The sequence below is a fragment of the Artemia sp. Qi Xiang Cuo genome, chromosome 8 (genome assembly GCF_049724085.1).
Source record: "Artemia sp. Qi Xiang Cuo chromosome 8, ASM4972408v1, whole genome shotgun sequence".
NCBI classification, from domain to species: Eukaryota; Metazoa; Arthropoda; class Branchiopoda; order Anostraca; family Artemiidae; genus Artemia; species Artemia sp. Qi Xiang Cuo.
Window position 1 is genome coordinate 71564790 of NC_142801.1, and position 21886 is coordinate 71586675.

At 34.9% G+C, this 21886-nt stretch overlaps 1 long non-coding RNA gene across 1 annotated transcript in view; it reads right to left on the reverse strand.

Moving 5' to 3' along the window:
* Positions 1 to 21886, reverse strand: part of LOC148949769 (uncharacterized) — a 241024-nt gene that overhangs the window by 192341 nt on the left and 26797 nt on the right. Inside the window, exon 2 of the long non-coding RNA XR_016142099.1 lies at positions 7696 to 7767. This is a non-coding gene — a long non-coding RNA (uncharacterized LOC148949769). The remainder of the gene's footprint in view (positions 1 to 7695; positions 7768 to 21886) is intronic.

Here is a 21886-nt window from a genome sequence, read left to right on the forward strand (position 1 = left end):
GGCCTTCGACAGTATTGATAGGATTTTCCTGTGCTTAGAACTGTTAAAGGTAGGCTTACCAAGACTTTTCGTTAGGATACTAGCTGATATGTATAGAAAGACATTTGGTATAGTTAAAGATTTTGGGAAGGGATTATCGTCGCCGTTCGAAATTAGAAAAGCAGTAAAACTGGTTAGTAGTGTTTCACCTAGGTTGTTTACGTTGTTTATAAATGAAATTATTGAACATTTTAAAAAGGCATGGGCCCCTACGGTGTTACTAGGGAACTTGACATTATCTTTGTTGCTTTTTGCTGATGATGCGGTGTTAATAGGCAAGTCCCCAGAAGAGCTCCAATTCTTACTGAGTATATTAGAAGAATATCTAGACAGAAAGGAACTAGTTTTGAATATAAAAAAGACTGAGATTGGGCTTTTTAGAGGAATTCATGTGAATAAAGATGATCAAAAAGTTGAATTTTATTATAAAGGTGAAAAAGTAAAAGAGAGCGAAAATTTTGAATATTTGGGAGTAACACTTTCAGCAAATGGAGGATGGAAAGAGCATGTAAAAGAGATGATTAAGAGAGGGAAAGCAGTTTCAGCTGCAATTTTACGTAATTCAAGGCTTTCAAGTATAAAAGATCTAAAAATGCATAAATATGTTTTTAAATCTAAAGTTTTGCCTACTATCCATTACGGAGCTGAACTCTGGGGGCATGACCCGGCACCACAATTGGAATCAATTCAGCTGCAACACTTTAATAGATTAATTGGTCTTCACTTAACGACCCACAAACAGGCAATAAAAGGTGACCTAGGTATATTTTCGCTGAGAATGAGTAGATTAGCACAGATGATCCGGTACTGGCTAAAAGTTCTAAGTCTGCCAGAAGATAGGTTAGCAAAAGTAGCTTATGTGGAGATGCTACGGTCGAAACGTAAAAGATCGTGGCCGTATCAAATAAAAAATGTTTTAGAAGGATTAGGATTATCATATATTTGGAATGAGGGGCTAGGACCCTCAGATCAAGGTGAGCCGTTTTTGGCTATGATTATAGAAAGAATAAAAGAGCAGGAAGTCCAAATGTGGACCCAGGCAGTTAAAACATCTGAAACATTGAATTTTTATTTTATGTAAAAGAGATATTTGGATTTGAATATTATTTTAAACTAGGATTACTGGGGGAGACATTGAGGACTTGGTTTCGTATCCGAGCGAATTGCCTGCCACTAAAAAATAGAAAAAGAGTATTTGAAAGAAAAAGGTTGGCCCCAGATGCAGATGCGGATTACTCTTGCCCCAGATATAAACTAGGTATTGAGGATGTGGCCATATTCTCACCGTGTGCAAGAAACTTTATATTTTAAGGTAAATTTTTTTGGTGGGTGGTAAGTTGTTGTCCCGGGGTATCCTCAAAACGACTGTAAAAAGGACAATCAGGCAGTTATGTAAATATGTAAATGAAGCGTTGACATCAATGAGTGAAACTTGATATTTATGCAATTTTTATTGTGGAGTGTAATTAAGAATACTGTTCTGTATGGCCAGTTTTTTGGCTTATAATAAATTATTATTATTATTATTATTATGAGGGACCATACTTGACAGTGGTTAAGTATGGTTCTAAAGCTTGGGCCCCCCGGAAAACGGAGGAGGATTTACTAGATGTTTTTCAGAGAATTCGCTTACGGTGTGTCTTGGATATCCAACTGACTTACCGTATCTCAAACAGTAACCTATACGAAAAATGAGGTTCAATCCCGCTTTCTAGGGCTATAGTGAAAGAAAGGATAAGATAGCAAGGACACGTTCTGTGGATAAAGGATGACAGATTGCCAGAGATCGTCCTTGTCGGCCAGCAGTCTAGGGCCAAGCAAACATCAGGTCGTCCCCGAATAGGGTTGGAGGATGTCGTAAGGAAAGATTTAAGGGAAATAAGAGCTTTGTGTGGTAAAGAGGGTCTTTGAATATATTTGGATGGAGGAGGAGATGGCGTAGCTGTGTTGGCGGCTTGGTGCTGCAGTGATTTGTCAATATTAGTAGTAGTAATCGCTATAAAACAATTAAAGGAACAATCTTTTTTTAAGGGAGTTATAGAATCTATTCAAACTGTTAAGAATAATTTTTCAATGTTCAAATCCAAAGTTATACTACATTATAATCTATGGCAGCGTGGCGTCTTTATTATCTCTGCTGGCACATTAAACACTAATACTATTTTAAATAAAAAGATAGTTTTCCTGGATTCATTTTGAAGAATCAAGAAAAACAGTCATAAATGTGTCAGATTATCTTGATTGCGCTAGGAATTAATGCAAATTTTCATGTTAATTTTCGACTGTTCAAATCTATTATGACGATAATGATGTTGAGAGTTACCAAGGCCACAGTAATATATGAAGGATGTATTTTCAAAAAAGAGTTATTTTGGTTTTGTGTTCATTATATGAAAACAAAAAACTGTGGTGCCAAGCTATGAAAATTAGGGGAGGGAGCGGGGGAAAATATTTTTCAAATTCTAGCAGAGAGCAGTTTTCTTTTAATAACAATACAAAAAAGACGCATATTCCAATGCAAATGCCAAAAAGGCCACTGCTAGCTGTGCAAATTTTTTTATAATGAAAACTGTTTTAATATCCGCAGTAGTTTTTTAGGTTAGTGTTCTTAACTAAACAGAGGAGAAATACGTAGTTAGCCTAGAGGTAATTGAAAGTACCCTTCCCCCAACGAAATTCTTCGAAAAACTTTTAAAAGTGCATAATCCACTAAACGAACCACCTCAGTAAAAAATAATAATAATAAATAGAAGGACTTGACGGATCATTTGGCCTGCATCTAATAATTAGAATATCTGGTTTTTAATGGTTTACAGAGACCTCAGTTTCTAAGACCTTCCCATTTCCGAAAATCTGCATGGAAAATTTAGCGTGTATATCATCATTGTTAAAATATTCAAAATTACCTTTGTAATGACCTCTGTGTGAATAGGGCCACCTTAAATATGTTCCAATCAAATGTAGAAATATTTGGAATTTTGAGTTTTCTACCATCAAAATTATGTTTGTTGTCTTTGGGTCTAGACATAAGCGTCCCTTTCAGATAGTGGCGGATCCAGGGGCGAGGGGGTGCCCCCCTAACGTAGTTTAAAGTAGTATAATTTACCTAATTAACGCAAGTTTGCCTTAATTAAACTTGATCCTAACGCAAGTTTATCGGATTCACTTATTTTGCCCCCCCCCTAAAAAATCCTGGATCCGCCCCTACTTTTACATCCTTCCTTTTGCAGAGTTGGATACACCATATTTCAAGCATGATTAAAAGCTGACTTATTATATATAATTTCCTTAGGCATTACTATACTCTATTCATTCAGACAGCTTTTGAGTATTTTAGAAAAATTCCTCAGCAATAATTACAAAATTTTTCGAAGTGAATTTTGTTGTCGGAAAAAACACTTAAAAAAACACAAAATTATTATTCCCCATTAAACTCATTAAAACTATTCCCCACTTAAAATAAATTTATTTCCCATTAGACTCATAAGAGCGAAGAAAATTCTTTCAAACACATCTGAAATTTGATTTCATGAACTTCCAGCTCATTTGCCTTTGCGGTTTAAAGAAAACCTTTTAGTGATATTAATTTATGAGATTAATAATAAAGAAAAAATATTTATTCTCCTTCAATTGCAAAATTTCTTAGAAGGTAACCAAGGACTTCTGTAAACCAGGAATACCATTTGACGGAGAGCCAACACCCCCAAGAGTCAACAACTTATGGGACTAGAGTAATATATGCCCATTTTATTTAAAATTATGTGTAATTAATTGTTAACATAGGTGCCTCATAACATCATTCCAGGGTTACACCAACTCCTTTCCCACGACAAAATTGTGTTTCAATAGCATGTATTTATTACGCTACCCCCTTACCCCATGAAACAATTAAAAGGATCCATTTCATTAACAAATTATCCTATTCAGGTATTGCGAGTAATGTCTTAGCCTACTGGCACCTTTTGATCGTGGAGCTCAACGTGGGAGAAGAATTTATTTTAAAGGGTAAGAGACCGACAACGAGAAATTTTCCAGAAAATGATGGTGGGGATATAAAGATTTGAAATTCCTTTTTTGTAATATGCTATTTTTTGCAAGCAGATTGGAATTACAGATTGGATTACTGTAACGCTTGAAAGACCAATTTAGTGGCTTCACAAATCTTGTCAAAACTAAGATAGGCCTACATAATTCAAGCATCAACAGAAATGGATCATTTTTCCTTAGTAGGCTATACCTTAGCCTTTATGGCACTATATTGATCATGTGTCATTACTCACTGGTCATTTTCACTTGACATGGGTAAATCGACTTTAACCCTCCCCCCCCAAAAAAAAATTGTTTTGGACTTCTAGAGGGAAGTAATTTTTCTTGAAACACTTTTCTAGTTATTTTGTTTTATTTCATTTTTATTTATTTTTTGTAATTTTTGTTTTGACCTTTTGCTCTTATGCACTCTTTAGCCTTAAAATTTTTTAGAGGGTAGCCCCAGCCACACCCTTAGCTCAATCCTCAACTAGTCGGATACAGAGACAATTAGTACCTTTTTTGAGTTTGGGTAGACTGATTTTTCTTCTTTAAATTTGAATAGACTGATATTAACTGAAGCATGACTCACGTTTCCTCGTGCCCGATGATTCAATAAAATTTCATGAAGTCAAAGATTTAAAAACTTTCAGTTTCAAAGCATAAACGTGACCCAAAAATCCTTCTTTCAACAAACTAAAATCCATAAATCGTTGGTAATTACACTTCTTGTATAAATATAATCAAATTTAACGAAAAAGTTTTAATTCTAAGGAAATAGAAAATGCGACTATAAATCTTTAAGACATTTTATTGACTTATATATTCCGTATGCAGGAGACGCTTGACATTCTTATCAAATTATCTTCCTGGAAAACAGGAGTGATACGAAAATAGGGGGTGATAGGGATTTCCAAGGAGATTAATTCGATGATATTCTAACTTGTTGTTTTTGGGTTAGAAATAAGAGGCAGAAATACAGTTTGACCTATGAATATAAACACGTGCAAGGCCTTGTCCAGGGTGGAATACCCAGTTTTGAACCACCCCCTAGTTTTTGTCAGAGATATAAAAGAATAACAAAATGTGTATATGCTAATTTTTGTTGCGTTTTAGTTTTGTTGAGTTCGAGTGCCCTTTTTAAGAGTAAAAAGAGGTTGGAGCACAAGCAGCCTTTCTCTTAAGCCCATTCATTTTCCAAACCCATCTATTCAAAATTTTGAGACAGTTGTTTTGCTCAGCATAGTAGAATGTCCATCAACTATGCCTTTAGAGATATTAGGCATGCCAACCCCCCACAATTATGCAATTGCCCCATTATGTTTATTGAAAAGATGTAAAATATAATTTTTTTTCATGAAAAAGACTAAAGACTATGTCAATAAAAAACTAACAGATATTAATTTAAAAAAAACTGTTAACATAAGACAAGTTTTTCACTGGAAATTGTAGACTCTTATTTCGAAAAAGACTGATAAACATTAAGCCAAATAATCATCTAAGAGTGAAATTACCACAAAGCACCGCCGTTACTTAATTGAATTTCCAAAAAAACCTGGAATAAGGCAGATGATCAAGTAAGGTTTCAACCAAGCAAAATTTAATATGATTAGGGTTGATACCTCCCACGCCTTCTCAAGACCAGAACATAATTTTCACTTTACTGAAAACAAAATATGTTTTAAATGTTTTCACTTCTCTTGCTTTCATAAATAAAAAATATCAAAACTTTAAGGAATAAATATCAGTATATGTCAATTAAACTGACAATCCACGGTTATTAGTTTTTTGTTTTTTTGTTTGTTTGATTATTTGACTTTATTTCTGCTCATTCTTGTCTTAATAGAGCTCTTTACGTTTCTTCGAAAAACTTGTTTTGTAAAGTTTTTTAATTTAATTCGTTTTTTTGTGTGCTTTGCAATTTTATTGTTATTTTATTTAATTAATTTTTTTTAAATTATTTTTTTTTAAATTATATTCTATTTAATTTTTTTTTGTGTACACAGCCTCACGGCTTTTGAAATATACTTATCTATCTATCTAAACCTTATTGCGATTAATCGCAATTAAAGGTAAAATTGTAAAAAAAAAGGTTAAAAAAAGGTAAAAATCGCAATTAAAAGTAAAAAAAGAGGTAAAGGATACGGCACTAGACCCTTAGGTTCAAACCGACAGTGCTGATCTCCTTTTGAAGGCCCTTCAGCCAGGAAGTGCAATGTGGCCTATTTAACTCCTTTAGGAAGCTAAATTAATTTTAAGCGAGTAATTTGAAAACTGAAAAAAATGGTCAAAATGCTCAAGTTTAGAGGTATAACACGCACCTATGTTGTTCATATTTTACCAAAAAATATAGCTGAAAATGGAAGAAAACATTAGGGTTAAAATCTTGCAATTCCATACCTGCTTTTAAGAAGCGTCTAACGGGAGGATTTTCAATTTATCCTGATAGATAAACACACCAGGAACTCTCTGTTTAGACGATATACATTTACAGATATAAAGTGCTCAGGTGATCAGTGATCAGAATTTCTGATGATGATGACCATTGTTCATGGGATCGAAATATCCAGTTCTTGATAAAAAAAAAAAAAAAAAAAAAAAAAAAAAAAAAAAAAATCCACATGCAGTTAAGCAGTTTGGCAGTAGGGGATGCAAAACTTAAAAGAAAGAAGCGTGGATGAAAAATCAGCAGAAGAATAAAGTAAGAACAGATGGCGCCAAATTATCTCTAGAAGTGCAGCATTCCTTTGACGGTGTAGGCCTACTTGTTTTTGAGAATCAACATATAACTAATGTTTCAGTTTCTACGGATAAAATTTAAAGTTAAGTAATTAGCTTTATTTTTATGTATTTTCAACGTTGGAGCACTGCCAACAATTTGAAACTGCCCAAAAGCTCTATAATGTTGAAAAAAGGAAAAAACCTAGAAAATCACGGTTTTCAGATATAAACTGACCTATGGTGAATCCACGGGTCAAAATAAAGTGATATTTTCTTGTCGTTTTATTTTTGGTTTTGTTTCATCAAACCAAAATATGATCTTAAAGATAAAATTAATGTTTAGAAAAAGCAGGGTCGAATATTTTTGGCCATTTTTTGCACCATCGTATTGAACTTTACTAGTAATTTTCCTAAAACTTTAACAAAGTTCCACAAAGTTATTATTTTCGGTTCTTTTTCATCTTTTTCTGTTTCTTTTTCTGTGTCATCGGCAATTACCTGCAATAAGATTTGGCTGTGTGTACAGACAGAAGAAACTGGTGGATCTATTTCCTAGTGCCTCTATGACACTGTTCCACCTCATAAATTCTAAAATATTTACAGGGACACTTTTCAATGTTTATTTTCCCCTTTTCTCTTTTTCCAAGCTATTCTGCTTAACCGCAAACAAACCACCTATTCTAAGTTCAGGATAATCTTAAAATTTACATCCCTTTAAATAATTTATGTATACATCCATGTAATTACAAACTGAAATGAGGTAATATTTCACATCACTGGAAATGTTAACTTTAGACGACTTTCTTTTTGAGGAATAGGGAAACTTTCCCAAGACTTTCTGAACATTTCTTTTACAGCTCTATCTAATTACCCTTGAGTATAATTCCTTCTTTAAATTAATCCACTTACCTTGGAGTTATTCGAGGAAGAAAATTGATTTCGCCTTCCGTATAGATTTTCGTGGCATTTTAAGTAATGTACCTAGAAAAAAAAATTGAGGTAATATTGAGGTAAAAATAAATGAGGTAAAATTGAGGTAATATATAAAACAAATAAAGGTTTGAACATACCTAATACAGCGGGATAGGAAGGTCCCCTTTAGAATAGATCAAGGAACATCCCTGGAAAAAATAGAATACCTGTGGCCGAAAATATTATTTTTTTAGACTTACCCCCCCCCCTCACTGTTTAAAACCTCTTATCATAGTGAATGGTAAGTGAAGTGTGTCAATAGAAGCCAAAATAATGAATTCAAACAAATCTGCTTATTATGCCGATTCCGAATAGTTAAATTTTAATTAGTTTAAAGCTGCTTTTTAAAGGTATCAGCACAAATAAATCGGTACTATTCTAGATAAAGGGGAAAATTTACCCCAGAAAAGCGAGATCTTGGTGAAAATTACAACTTATAGTCCGACTTGACTGGGACAACATTCAGGTAAAGGTTTCAAGTTGCTATTTATTGCTAAATGGTACTCTCCAACTCAAGGCCGTATCCAGCGGGCAGGGTTACAAGGTTTCCCACCCCCCTGCCCCAAAAATTACGTCAACTTGTAAAAGAAAGCAACAAAATAGACATAAATTTTTGACAAACAGATTTTTGATGCGTTTTATACAGTTTTCATGCCCCCTCCCCCTGAATAGAAATATCCCCCCAACAAAAATCCACACCACCCCCTTGCTTCAGTTATTATTCGTAGGCGACCAAAATAGTAAAAGCGTCTTTCTCTATTTAAGCGGTTAGAGTTATATATATATGGTTAGTGCAGAATCCTGTAAAAAAAAAGGAAAGAAAAAAAAGAGATGGTACCCTAAAACAGATCTCATCACATCTCTAGGGACAGATCAATTGTTACTTTTAGCTTTTTATTTGTTATTTATTTTATTTCAATTTGTTTTGTTTTAATAAACATGTATATGTAACTGAGAAAAATCTACTGAGAAGGATAGTAAAGAATGTTCACTTATTTATTGTAGCCGTTTGTTCGATTTTTACTAGATTCTTACATATCGGCCCAATGACAGAAATAAGAAAGGAATATATAACAACAGAATATATAAGGAATATTAAGTAGGGTAAATTATATATAACATGAAAAAAGTTCTTGCTTCACAACATGGCAGAAAACACCACATTTCTGCGGCGCAACCCCTTTCACTACTTAAAAGCGCAATCCCTCTATCCGCACAATCTATTACTGTTGGTTTGATGCGATTTCTACCCTTTTTTTCGAGAAATGTGGAACCGTAGTTTTTTGTGCGTAAAATATATATTCATTGTGCGTTTTTTTTTGTTTTTTGTGCGTAAAATATGTATTTTTTTTGCGTTTTTTTGTTTTTTTGTGCGTAAAATATGTATTTGTTGTGCCCTTTTTTGTTTTTTTGTGCGTAGAATATGTATTTTTTGTGCGTTTTTTTGTTTTTTGTGCGTAAAATATGCATTCTTTGTGCTTTTTTTTGTTTTCTGTGCGTAGTTTTTTTGTGCGTAAAATATGGAACTCAAGTTGAAAACTCAAGCGACTCCTTTTTGTATAAGATTATAAGGAATATAAACTTAAGATCCAAACAAACATAATGTATACCTATAGTTACTAGTTGGACTGATTAGCCGAAAATGTTCACATAATAACCAAATAAATATCCAAAAGATATAACCATTTAATGCATTGAAAAATTAACACATGAAAAAAACTTTCCCGCGCACAGTCTTCTTTATATCATTAAATAATAAAACAAAATTAACTGAAAGTAAGGAGCAACGTTAAAACTTAAAACGAACAGAAATAATTCCGTATATGAAAGGTGCTGTCCCCTCCTCGACGCCTCGCCCTTTACGCTAAGTTTTTTATTGTTAAAAAAAAATTGTGAGGAAGTCAAACTTTAGCGTAAAGAGTGAGGCGTTGTGGAGAGGACAGCCCATTTCATATACATAATAATTTCTGTTCGTTTTAAGTTTTAACGTCGCTCCTTACTTTCAGTTAAAAAAATTTGTTTTTTTTTATTTAATTTCTGAACGTTTTTGAATTAATGCAAGTTTTGATTTTGGTTCACCGAACATGAATAATTAAAACAAAATTTGTATATTAATTTTACTTTCATTTGGTTCTCGAAACTTGTTTAATTTTATTTACGAACGGTTTTATTAGTAATAAATACACGTAATTTACGAATTAACTTACGTAACGAACTTCTATATTCATATATTTTTAATACGTATATTAGGGGGTTCGCTCTTTACGCTCAATACCTTGCTCTTTACGCTAAAGTTCAAATTTTGTTCCAGTTCTTTAAAAATCACCCCCTAATCAAAAAGGCGTTAATTAGAATAAATAGCTCTTATGAAAGTACTAAAAAAATCTTTGGCTTAAAGAGCGAGGTATTGACTAGGGGGTGAACTAATCATATACGTAATATTTTCTGTTCGTTTTAAGTTTTGAAGTTCCTCCTTACTTTCAGTTAAAAAACTTGTTTTTTTTTATTTAATTTCTGATCTTTTTTTAAATAATACTGGGAAATCTGGAACCCCCTTCAAAGCAGTGTTCCTTCCCCCATGAAAACGTCCTACATGGAAAGATCTCCCACATAACCCCCGACCCCCCCCCCTCACTACCAGAAAAAATCCCCCCTGAAAACATCTGTATACTTCCCAATAACCAATGCTATATGTTAACATTGGTAAAGTTCATAACTTTCAGCCCTCCCCCTTGGGAGTTCAGGGGATTAAGTCATCCTAAAAGACATAGTTATCATATTTACGATCATGCTGAACAAAATGGCTATCTCAAAATTTTGATCGGGTGACTTCGGGGAAAAAAGGAACGTGGGAGGGGGACTAGTTACCCTCCATTTTTTGGTCACTTAAAAAGGGCACTATAACTTTTAATTTCCGTTCGAATGAGCCCTCCTATTCTAGGACTACTGGGTCGATACGATCACCCCTGGAAAAAAAAAACAAATACACACATCTGTGATCTTCCTTCTGCCAGAAAGATGCAAAATTCCACATTTTTGCAGATAGGAACTTGAAACTTTTACAGTAGGGTTCTCTGATACGCTGAATCTGATGGTGTGATTTTCATTAAGGTTCTATAGCTTTTAGGAGGTCTTTCCTCCTTTTTTCGAAAATCAGCCAAATTTTCTCAGGTGTGTAACTTTTGATGGGTGGGACTAAACTTGATTAAACTTATATATTTGAAATTAGCATTAAAATTTGATTCTTTTGATATATCTATTGGTATCAAAATCTTGTTTTCTAGAGTTTCGGTTACTATTGAGCCAGGTCACTCCTTACTTACGTTACCACAAACTGTTTGATAAAACTATCCTAAAGAATATAGTTGGTCCGGCTGACTGCGATTAAGGCTACCGTAATGGGTATAAGAGCGGAAACTACCACTAGTGTTGCTAAGAAAAATCACCAGTGCCATCTGGCATTCGATTTATTTGACCCAAAAATGAAGCATATTTTTCTTTTCAGGCATTTTAAAACGCAAGTGAGGGTATAGAAAATAGAATTCTATCCCCAAATGTCCTACCAGCTTAAAATGAACTAGGCCGCTCAATCTGCCATGATTTTCAAAGGCTCACCTGGGCCTGCTTTGTGTAGACTGGATACTGATGTATTCTAAAAAATGTTGATTAATTGCCACTTAGAGAGAAATTTCAGTTAAAATTCTATTGCATTGCAAATGAACCTAATCTCAACGTTTTTTGAAGTTTTCGGCTTTTTTAATGAACTCACCAGACGCTAGGATCTCTAGTTGTCGATCCCTATTTCCTCATTTAAAATCACCCAAGACCCTCCTTTTACAAGTTCTGCGTTCTCTTAGGGTTGTAAGTTAATAGTAGTTAGGTCTGGCTTAGCGTTATCAGGGTTACCGATGAGATTTTATTAACAGCCCATGACTCTGTTACAAGAGTCCAGAATTTTGGAAACTAATCCCTAGATATTAAATAATTTCATTATTTGATAATACTTTCTGCGACTCGGGCAAACAATTCGGAGAGGGAGTTCAATTCCCCTATCCCCCTGGATACGGCCTTGTTTACAAGTTCTCCGTTTGCTTTGGGTAGTAATTTAAAAGTATTTGGGCCTGTCCTTGTGTTATTAAATAAAAAAAACAAGTTTTTTAAACTGAAAGTAAGGAGCGACATTAAAACTTAAAACGAACAGAAATTATTCTGTATATGAAAGAGACTGTCCCCTCCTCAACGCCTCGCTCTTTACGCTAAAGTTTTTTATTGTTTTAAAAAATAAAGTTGTGAGACAGAGTCAAACTTTAGCGTAAAGAGCGAGGCGTTGAGGAGGGGACAGTCTCTTTCATATACAGAATAATTTCTGTTCGTTTTAAGTTTTAATGTCGCTCCTTACTTTCAGTTTAAAAAACTTGTTTTTTTATTTAATTTTTGAACGTTTTTGAATAAATGCTGGTTTTGATTTTAGCTCACCGTACATGAATAATTACAACAAAATTTTCATATTAATTTACTTTTATTTAGTTAAACGGCTTTCTCGAAACTTGTTTAATTTTATTTACGAACGTTTTTATTAGTAATAAATATACGTAACTTACGAATTAACTTACGTAACGAGCTTCTATGTTCATATATTTTTAATACGTTTATTAGCGGGTTCGCCCCCTAGTCAATAACTTGCTCTTTAAGCGAAACTCCAAATTTTGTTCCAATTCTTTAGAAATGACCGCTTAATCACAAAGGCTGTTAATTAGAATAAATAGCTCTTATGAAAGTACTAAGAAATCCTTGGCTTAAAGAACCAGACTTTGACTACGGGGTGAACCCAATTATATATGTTATATTTTCTGTTCGTTTAAAGTTTTGATGTTGCTGCTGTTGCAGTTGAAATACTTGTTTTTTTTATACTAAATTAATGATCTTTTTTTAGATATTACTGGAAAGTCCGGAGTCCCCTTCATAGCAATGTCCCTTCCCCCATGAAAACTTCCTTCATGTAAAGATACTCCCACATAACCCCGGACCCCCCCCACACTACCCGGAAAAATATCCCCTGAAAACGTCTGTATAATTCCAAATAACAACGACGATATGTTAACATTGGGTAAAGTTCATAACTTTCAGCCCTCCCCCCGGGAAGTTCGGGATATTAAGTCATCCTAAAAGACATACTTATAATATTTTCGATTATGCTGAACAAAATGGCTATCTCAAAATTTTGATCAGGTCACTTTGGGAAAAAAATGAGCGTGGGAGGGGGCCTAGTTGCCCTCCATTTTTTTTGGTCAATTAAAAAGGGCACTAGAAATTTCAATTTCCATTCCAATGAGCCCTTCCACGATATTCTAGGACAACTGGTTCGATACGATCACCCCTGGGGGAAAAAAAAACAAACAAACAAATAAACACGCACCCGTGATCTGTCTTCTGGCAAAAAATGCAAAATTCCATATTTTTGTAGATGGGAGCTTGAAACCTCTACAGTAGGGTTCTCTGATACGCGGAATATGATGGTGTGATTTTCATTAAGGTTCTATAATTCTTAGGGGGTCTTTCCCCCCTTTTTCGAAAATCAGCCAAATTTTCTCAGGCGCCTAACTTTTGATGGGTAGGATTAAACTTGATGAAACTTATATATTTGAAATCAGCATTAAAATGTAATTCTTTTGATGTATCTATTTGTATCAAAATGCCGTTTTCTAGAGTTTCGGTTACCATTGAGCCGGGTTGCTCCTTACTTACAGTTCGTTACCACGAACTGTTTGATCAGGGTTACCGATGAGATTTTATTAACAGCCCATGACTCTGTTACAAGAGTCAGGAATTTTGGAAACTAATCCCTAGATTTTAAATAATTTCAATATTTGATAATACTTTCTGCGACTCGGACAAACAATTCGGAGAGGGAGTTCAAATCCCCTATTCCCCTGGATACGGCCTTGTTTACAAGTTCTCCGTTTGCTTGGGTAGTAAGTTAAAAGTATTTGGGCCTGTCCTTGTGTTATCAGGGTTACTGATAAGATTTTATTAACAGCCCATGACTCTGTTACAAGAGTCCAAAATTTTGGAAACTAATCCCTAGATATTAAATAATTTCAATATTTGATAATACTTTCTTCGACTCGGACAAACAATTCGGAGAGGGAGTTCGAATCCCCTATTCCCCTGGATACGGCCTTGTTTACAAGTTCTCCGTTTGCTTTGGGTAGTAAGTTAAAAGTATTTGGGCCTGTCCTTGTGTTATCAGGGTTACCGATGAGATTTTATTAACATCCCATGACTCTGTTACAAGAGTCCAGAATTTTGGAAACTAATCCCTAGATATTAAATAATTTCAATATTTGATAATATTTTCTGCGACTCGGACAAACAATTCGGAGAGGGAGTTCAAATCCCCTATTCCCCTGGATACGGCCTTGTTTACAAGTTCTCCGTTTGCTTTGGGTAGTAAGTTAAAAGTATTTGGGCCTGTCCTTGTGTTATCAGGGTTACCGATGAGATTTTATTAACAGCCCATGACTCTGTTACAAGAGATCAGAATTTTGGAAACTAGTCCCTAGATATTAAATAATTTCAATATTTGATAATACTTTCTGCGACTCGGACAAACAATTCGGAGAGGGAGTTCAAATCCCCTATTCCCCTGGATACGGCCTTGTTTACAAGTTCTCCGTTTGCTTTGGGTAGTAAGTTAAAAGTATTTGGCCTGTCCTTGTGTTATCAGGGTTACCGATGAGATTTTACTAACAACCCATGACTCTGTTTACAAGAGTCCAGAATTTTGGAAACTAATCCCTAGATATTAAATAATTTCAATATTTGATAATACTTTCTGCGACTCGGACAAACAATTTGGAGAGGGTATTCAAATCCCCTATTCCCCTGGAAATGGCCTTGTTTACAAGTTCTCCGTTTGCTTTGGGTAGTAAGTTAAAAGTATTTGGGCCTGTCCTTGTGTTATCAGGGTTACTGATGAGATTTTATTAACAGCCCATGACTCTGTTACAAGAGTCCAGAATTTTGGAAACTAATCCCTAGATATTAAATAATTTCAATACTTGATAATACTTTCTGCGACTCGGACAAACAATTTGGAGAGGGTATTCAAATCCCCTATTCCCCTGGAAATGGCCTTGTTTACAAGTTCTCCGTTTGCTTTGGGTAGTAAGTTAAAAGTATTTGGGCCTGTCCTTGTGTTATCAGGGTTACCGATGAGATTTTATTAACAGCCCATGACTCTGTTTACAAGAGACCAGAATTTTGGAAACTAATCCCTAGATATTAAATAATTTCAATATTTGATAATACTTTCTGCGACTCGGACAAACAATTTGGAGAGGGTATTCAAATCCCCTATTCCCCTGGGAATGGCCTTGTTTACAAGTTCTCCGTTTGCTTTGGGTAGTAAGTTAAAAGTATTTGGGCCTGTCCTTGTGTTATCAGGGTTACCGATGAGATTTTATTAACAGCCCATGACTCTGTTACAAGAGTCCAGAATTTTGGAAACTAATCCCTAAATATTAAATAATTTCAATATTTGATAATACTTTCTGCGACTCGGACAAACAATTTGGAGAGGGTATTCAAATCCCCTATTCCCCTGGGAATGGCCTTGTTTACAAGTTCTCCGTTTGCTTTGGGTAGTAAGTTAAAAGTATTTGGCCCTGTCCTTGTGTTATCAGGGTTACCGATGAGATTTTATTAACAGCCCATGACTCTGTTACAAGAGTCCAGAATTTTGGAAACTAATCCCTAGATATTAAATAATTTCAATATTTGATAATACTTTCTGCGACTCGGACAAACAATTCGGAGAGGGAGTTCAAATCCCCTATTCCCCTTGATACGGCCTTGTTTACAAGTTCTCCGTTTGCTTTGGGTAGTAAGTTAAAAGTATTTGGGCCTGTCCTTGTGTTATCAGGTACCGATAAGATTTTATAGCACCTCATGACTCAGTTAAAAAAATCAGGAATTTTTTTTAACTCAGTTAAAAAAACCTATATATTAAATAATGATAATACTTGATAATACTTAATAAACTTTTCGAGGGCAAGTTTAATGATATAATCTTTGCCCTTCCTAATATCGCAAGATTTGATCTCGGGGAAAATCCCCAGCTATTGGTCCCAAATTAAGATCCCAGGTCTTTAGGAATATCCCAAGGAGTAGTTAAACAAATTGGTTTTGATCATGAGTTCCGATGCGTCGAAAAAACACCCAAGTGTAAGATAAGACAGAAATAAAAGTTAAAAAAAAAGAAAAACAAAACGGTGATAACCTCAAACAAAACAAAAAATATAAACAAAATCTTACACAAACTCCAAACTTAATCAGGCCATTTTGGGTAAAAGAAACCATGTTGAATTTGGCTACTTAAGATACGATAAGACACATAAAAGACAAAAATTAAGATAAAGCAAATTCAGGAACTAAAAAGAGCTGCAAATTCTCTGTTGGCGTTAGCAAGCGAATTGATCTTTCTATCGTTCAAATTATTCGAAGAACAAAAGGGTAGATTCTCTGAAAGTTTTCCAAACATTTTGCAACGAAATCCTTTTCTTGCTATAAATCAATAAACACACATCGAAAGTCCCATTTACTTAATCAATGTCTTCATTTTAATTCATTCCCCTTCATTTATTGTACTTTCATCTATTTCCGTGAAAATATTAGACCTATCAACATATTTACAGCGCTTTAATTTGTTACCATCACACCTATTCATTGGAAAACTTCCCCCAGGGAAAATTTCCAGACGGTATTGCTGATCCCTGTATTCAGTTGCAAAAGGTCCAAAGGTAGGAAAAACATCATTAAATCAATATTATTTATATAATTACTTAACATAGTTTTAATAATGTTTAATACACATGCATGCCGTGTACGCAGAATTTTTGTTCAAGGCGGGGAGGGGGGGGAAACATTAACAAAAACAAAATTTATTTTATAATTGGCATAAGAAGTGCCCACAGATTTTGGAAAGTTCAAAGGGGTAGGCTCAAGGATGCATCCATAATTTTTTTCAGGGGGAAAGGGGGGGGGTAACAAAAGTATTTTTCCGGGTGGGGGGATACAAGAAACTTAAAAAACATCATAAATATGTTTATATTCATTTTTGGTACGTTATTATGAGTCAGACAAACATTGAATCCCGGGGGGGGGGGCGTTCAAACGCCCTACCCCCTGGATACGGCCTTGGGTAGGCTGCCCTGCGTACGCTTGAAAAATTTTCTCTCGAACAAATTTCCTGATGATGTCCTTTGTCCCAAGATTCAGTTGCAAAAGATCCAAAGGTAGGAAAAACACCTTGAGAAAAATAATATTAATATATTTTCTCAATATAGTTTTGATGTTAATTTTGAATATAAATTACAGACACGTACACGGGACCTTTTTTTTTGGGGGGGGGGCATCTTTTGAAAAAAAGTTATCTGAAATTTCGCACAAGAAGTGCTCAGAAATTGTGGAAAATATAGGATTTCAAATGGGAGCATTCCCCTATGGATACGTCCCTGACATAAATTTCCAATGAGAAAATTTCCAGGCGGTTACCTTGGTCTTTATATCCAGTTGCAAAAGATCCAAAGGTAGGACAAGCATTTCTGGATGAATAATAATATATTTATCTAATATAGTTTAAATGGCAATTAATACATACCCCTAACACGTACGTTGTATTTTTTCAGGGGGAGGACAAATAATAAATAAAAAAACGTTTAACAATTTCATATTAAGTTAAACAGAAATTCGGACAAATTTAGGATCTCGGGGGGAGGAGGCCGGATCTCGAGTCTCCTCTCCCTGTGCAAGTCCCTGACACATAGTTTTTCCAAGGTTCCAAACTTGAATCCTGAGAAATTGTAACACCAGGTGTGCATCTCGGAACTCCACATGTGCTGCACCGTTCTACGAACCACGTTTGGCACGCACCACCTGATATACATGATTTCTGAGAGAGAGCAACTCCTGGGGTAGCCTACACGACTGCACGCTGATGGCGTTCAACGAATGAATTGTTTTTTTTTTCGCTCTTAAATAAAACGGAAGAAAACAAAGCCAGATACTCTGGAGGTTTTCCAAACAATTCACGGCGAAATCCTTTCTTACAATAAATCAATAAACAGACATCGGAAGTTCGAATCACTTAATCAGTGTATGATCATACGAACGTGCTTTTTCATTCTTATCTCATTCATTATTTTTCACAGTGGTTCAAAGGCCAGTCTGATACATTGAATGGAACACAATTCTTTCTTGGACAACAATCATTTATATCGAAATAGAAAATATTAATAAAATTGTAATGTTAGAATGCCAAGAAGTCATGTGCAATCAAAGAAAAGAGAAAGTGATGAAAAATGAAAAACATCAATAATTACCCATTCAGAATTATAGAAGAAAAGTTAGACTTCAGATTATGGCAACAAATGGGACGAAATCTCACTATGACATTGCAGAAATACAGATCTCTTAAAATACCAAAACATAATAACTAAGGGCTCTGTAGTGGCGCTGAAGGTGCTGCCTTCTGAACCCACCTTAGGTCTATTCGTACCTGGAAGCCAAGATTTTCTAAGATTTGTCTTTTGAGGGTTTACAGTTGTGAAGTTCTTAGGATGGTACCACATTTTCGTCGGTGTTGCCACGTTGATCTGTGGCTACAACATAACTAACTAAATTTCATAACTCATTTCGTCGGTCAAATTCAAATGTCAACGATCTGTTGATCAAAAAGTTCGTAATAGCGAACTGTAAGTAAGGAGCGACCCGGCTCAATAGTAATCGAAACTCTAAAAAACTAAATTTTGAAATCAATAGATGCAGCAAAATAATGGATTTTTATGCTGATTTCAAATATATAAGTTTCATCAAGTTTAGTCTTACCCATAAAAATTTACGTGCCTGAGTTACGTCCCTTTTTTCGAAAAAAGGGGAAAACCCCCTAAAAGTCATATAATTTTAATGAAAATCACACCGTCAGATTCAGCGTATCAGAGAACCCTTCTATAGAAGTTTCAAGCTCTTATCTGCAGAAATGTGGAATTTTGTATTTTTTGCCCGGAGAAAGATCACGGATGCGTGTTTATTTGTGTTTTTTTCCCAGGGATGATCGTACCGACCCAGTGGTCCTAGAAAATTGCGGGAGGGCTCATTCGAACGGAAACTAAAAGTTCTAGTGCCCTTTTTAATTGACAAAAAATGGATGGCAACTAGGCCCCCTCACACGGTAATTTTTGTCCCAAAGTCACCCGATGAAAATTTTGAGATAGCCATTTTGTTCAGCATGGTCGAAAAATACAGAAACTATATTTTTGAGGATGAATTAATCCCCCGAAGTCCCCGGGGGAAGGTCTGCAAGTTATGAACTTTGCCCATTGTTTACATTTAATATTGGCTATTGGGAAGTACACAGACGTTTTCAGGGGGGATTATTTCTGGTACTTGGGGGATGGATCGGGGGTTACTTGGGAGGATCTTTCTATGGAAGTAGTTTTCATGGGGAAGGGACATTGCTTTGAAGAGGGTGCCTGGTTTCCCAGAATTATAAAATAAAACGATCAGAAATTAAATTAAAAAAAAACGAAAACAATTTTTTCAACTGAAAGTAAGTAGCAACATTAAAACTTAAAACCAACAAAAATATTACGTATGATTGGGTTCACCCCCTATCATTACCTCGCTCTTTACGCTAAAGTTTTTTTTGCAGTTTCATCAGAGCTATTTATTCTAATTAACGGCCTTTGTGTTAAGGGGTCATTCTTAAAGAATGGGAACAGAATTTGAACTTTAGCGTAAAGAGCTAGGTCTCCTAATATAATCCCTAATATTTGTAATAAAAATTTATGAATACAGAAGTTCGTTACGTAAGTTAATTTGTAAGTTACGTCAGATCAAAATTTCGAGAACACCATTTAGCCAAAAAAAAGCGAAATTAAACTACAAATTTCGTTTTGTTCATTTATTTACGGTGAGCCGAAATCAAAGTAGCATTAGTTTAAAAATACCCAGAAACCAAATGAAAACAAATGATTGTTTTAAACGAAAGTAAGGAGCGACATTAAAACCTAAAACGAACAGAAATTATTCCGAATATGAAAGGGGCTGTCCCCTCCTAAACGCCTTGCTCTTTACACTAAAGGTTTGTATTGTTTTAAAAAATAGAGTGGTGAGAAAGAGTCAAACCTTAGCGTAAAGAGCAAGGCGTTGAGGAGGGGACAGCCCCTTTCATATACGGAATATTTTCTGTTCGTTTTAAGTTTTAATCTCGCTCCTTACTTTCAGTTAAAAAAACTTGTTTTCTTATTTAATTTCCAAAGAAGCCTACATTTTCTTAAGCTTGTGGTAAAAACATTAAATTAATAGCTTATTTTTTGCCTATTTCACTAATATTTTTTTAAGTTTGGCACCCCTCATTTCCAACAATTGCATAGCTGCACATGGAGGCCTTTTTCTTATTAAAAATTGTGTTCGTGATTTTTCCTGATTTTTAAAAATACACATGGTTGTAAAAGCATAAGCATGCGTTTAACCAATTTAAACTATTATAGGTAGGCCTACTTAATATATTCAGAGACATTTAGTAGATTATCAGAGACAATTATTCAGAGACTATTTTTGATTTCTACATATTTAAAATGGGCTTGATTCGGACTTTTTTCCCCTCTGTCCCCTTTACCTAGGATACCTATCCCATAATTTCAACAGACCTGAGCATTTCAAACAGTCCGTGGTAACGAACTGTCAGTAAGGAGTGACCCGGCTCAATAGTAACCGAAATTCTAAAAACGGAATTTTGATACCAATAGATACATCAAAAGAATCAGATTTTATGCTGATTTAAATATACAAGTTTCATCAAATTTAGTTTTACCTATCAAAAGTTACGCGCCTGAGAAAATTTGCCTTATTTTCGAAAAAGTGGAACACATCCCTAAAAGTCATAGAACTTTAATGAAAATCACACCATCAGACTTAGCGTATCAGAGAACCCTTCTATGGAAGTTTCAAGCTCCTATCTGGAAAAATGTGGAGTTTTGTATTTTGGGCCAGAAGAAAGATCACGGATGCGTGTTTATTTGTTTTTTTTGTTTGTTTTTTTTTCGCCCAGGGGGATTGTATTGACCCAGTGGTCCTTGAATATCGTGGGAGGGGTCATTCGAACGGAAATTAAAAGTTCTAGTTCTATTTTTAAGTGACCAAAAAAATGGAGGCCAACTAGGCCCCCTCTCACGCTCATTTTTTCCCATAGTCACCTGATCAAAATGATCAAAGATAGCTATTTTGCTCAGCATGGTAAAAAAAATACAATAACTATGTCTTTGAGGATGACTTAATCCCCCACAGTCCACGGGGGAAGGTCTGCAAGTTATGAACTTTGCCCAATGTTTACATGTAGCATTGGTTACTGAGAAGTATATAGACGTTTTCAGGGGGGATTTTTTCTGGTAGTAGGGGGGTCGGGGGCTACGCGGGAGGATCTTTCCATGGAGGAAGTTTTCATGGGGGAAGGGACATTGCTATGAAGGGGGCGCCGGATTTTCCAGCATTATTTAAAACACGATAAGAATTTAAATAAAAAAAAACAACAAAAAAACAATTGTTTCAACTGAAACTAAGGAGCAAAACCAAAACTTAAAACGAACAGAAATTATTACGTATATGATTGGGTTCACCAACTAGTCGTTAACTTGCTCTTTACGCTAAATTTCTTTTTTTGTACTTTCATCATAGCTATTTGTTCTAACTAACGACCTTTGTGATTAAGGGGCTATCTAAAGAATTGGAACACAATTTGAACTTTAGGGTAAAGAGCGAGATATTGACTAGGGGCCGAACTCCCTAATATACGGAATAAAATTTACGAATAAAGAAGTTCGTTACGTAAGTTACATCAGAACAAAATTTTGAGAAAGCCATTTAGCCAAAAAAAGTAAAATTAATCTGCAAATTTCGTTTTAATTATTCATGTACGGTGAGCCAAAATCAAAGCTGCATTAATTCAAAACGTTCAGAAATTAAATAAAAAAAAAGTTTTTCTTAACTGAAAGTCAGGAGCGACATTAAAACTTAAGACGAATAGAAATTATTCCGTATATGAAAGGGGCTGTCCCCTCCTCAACGTGTC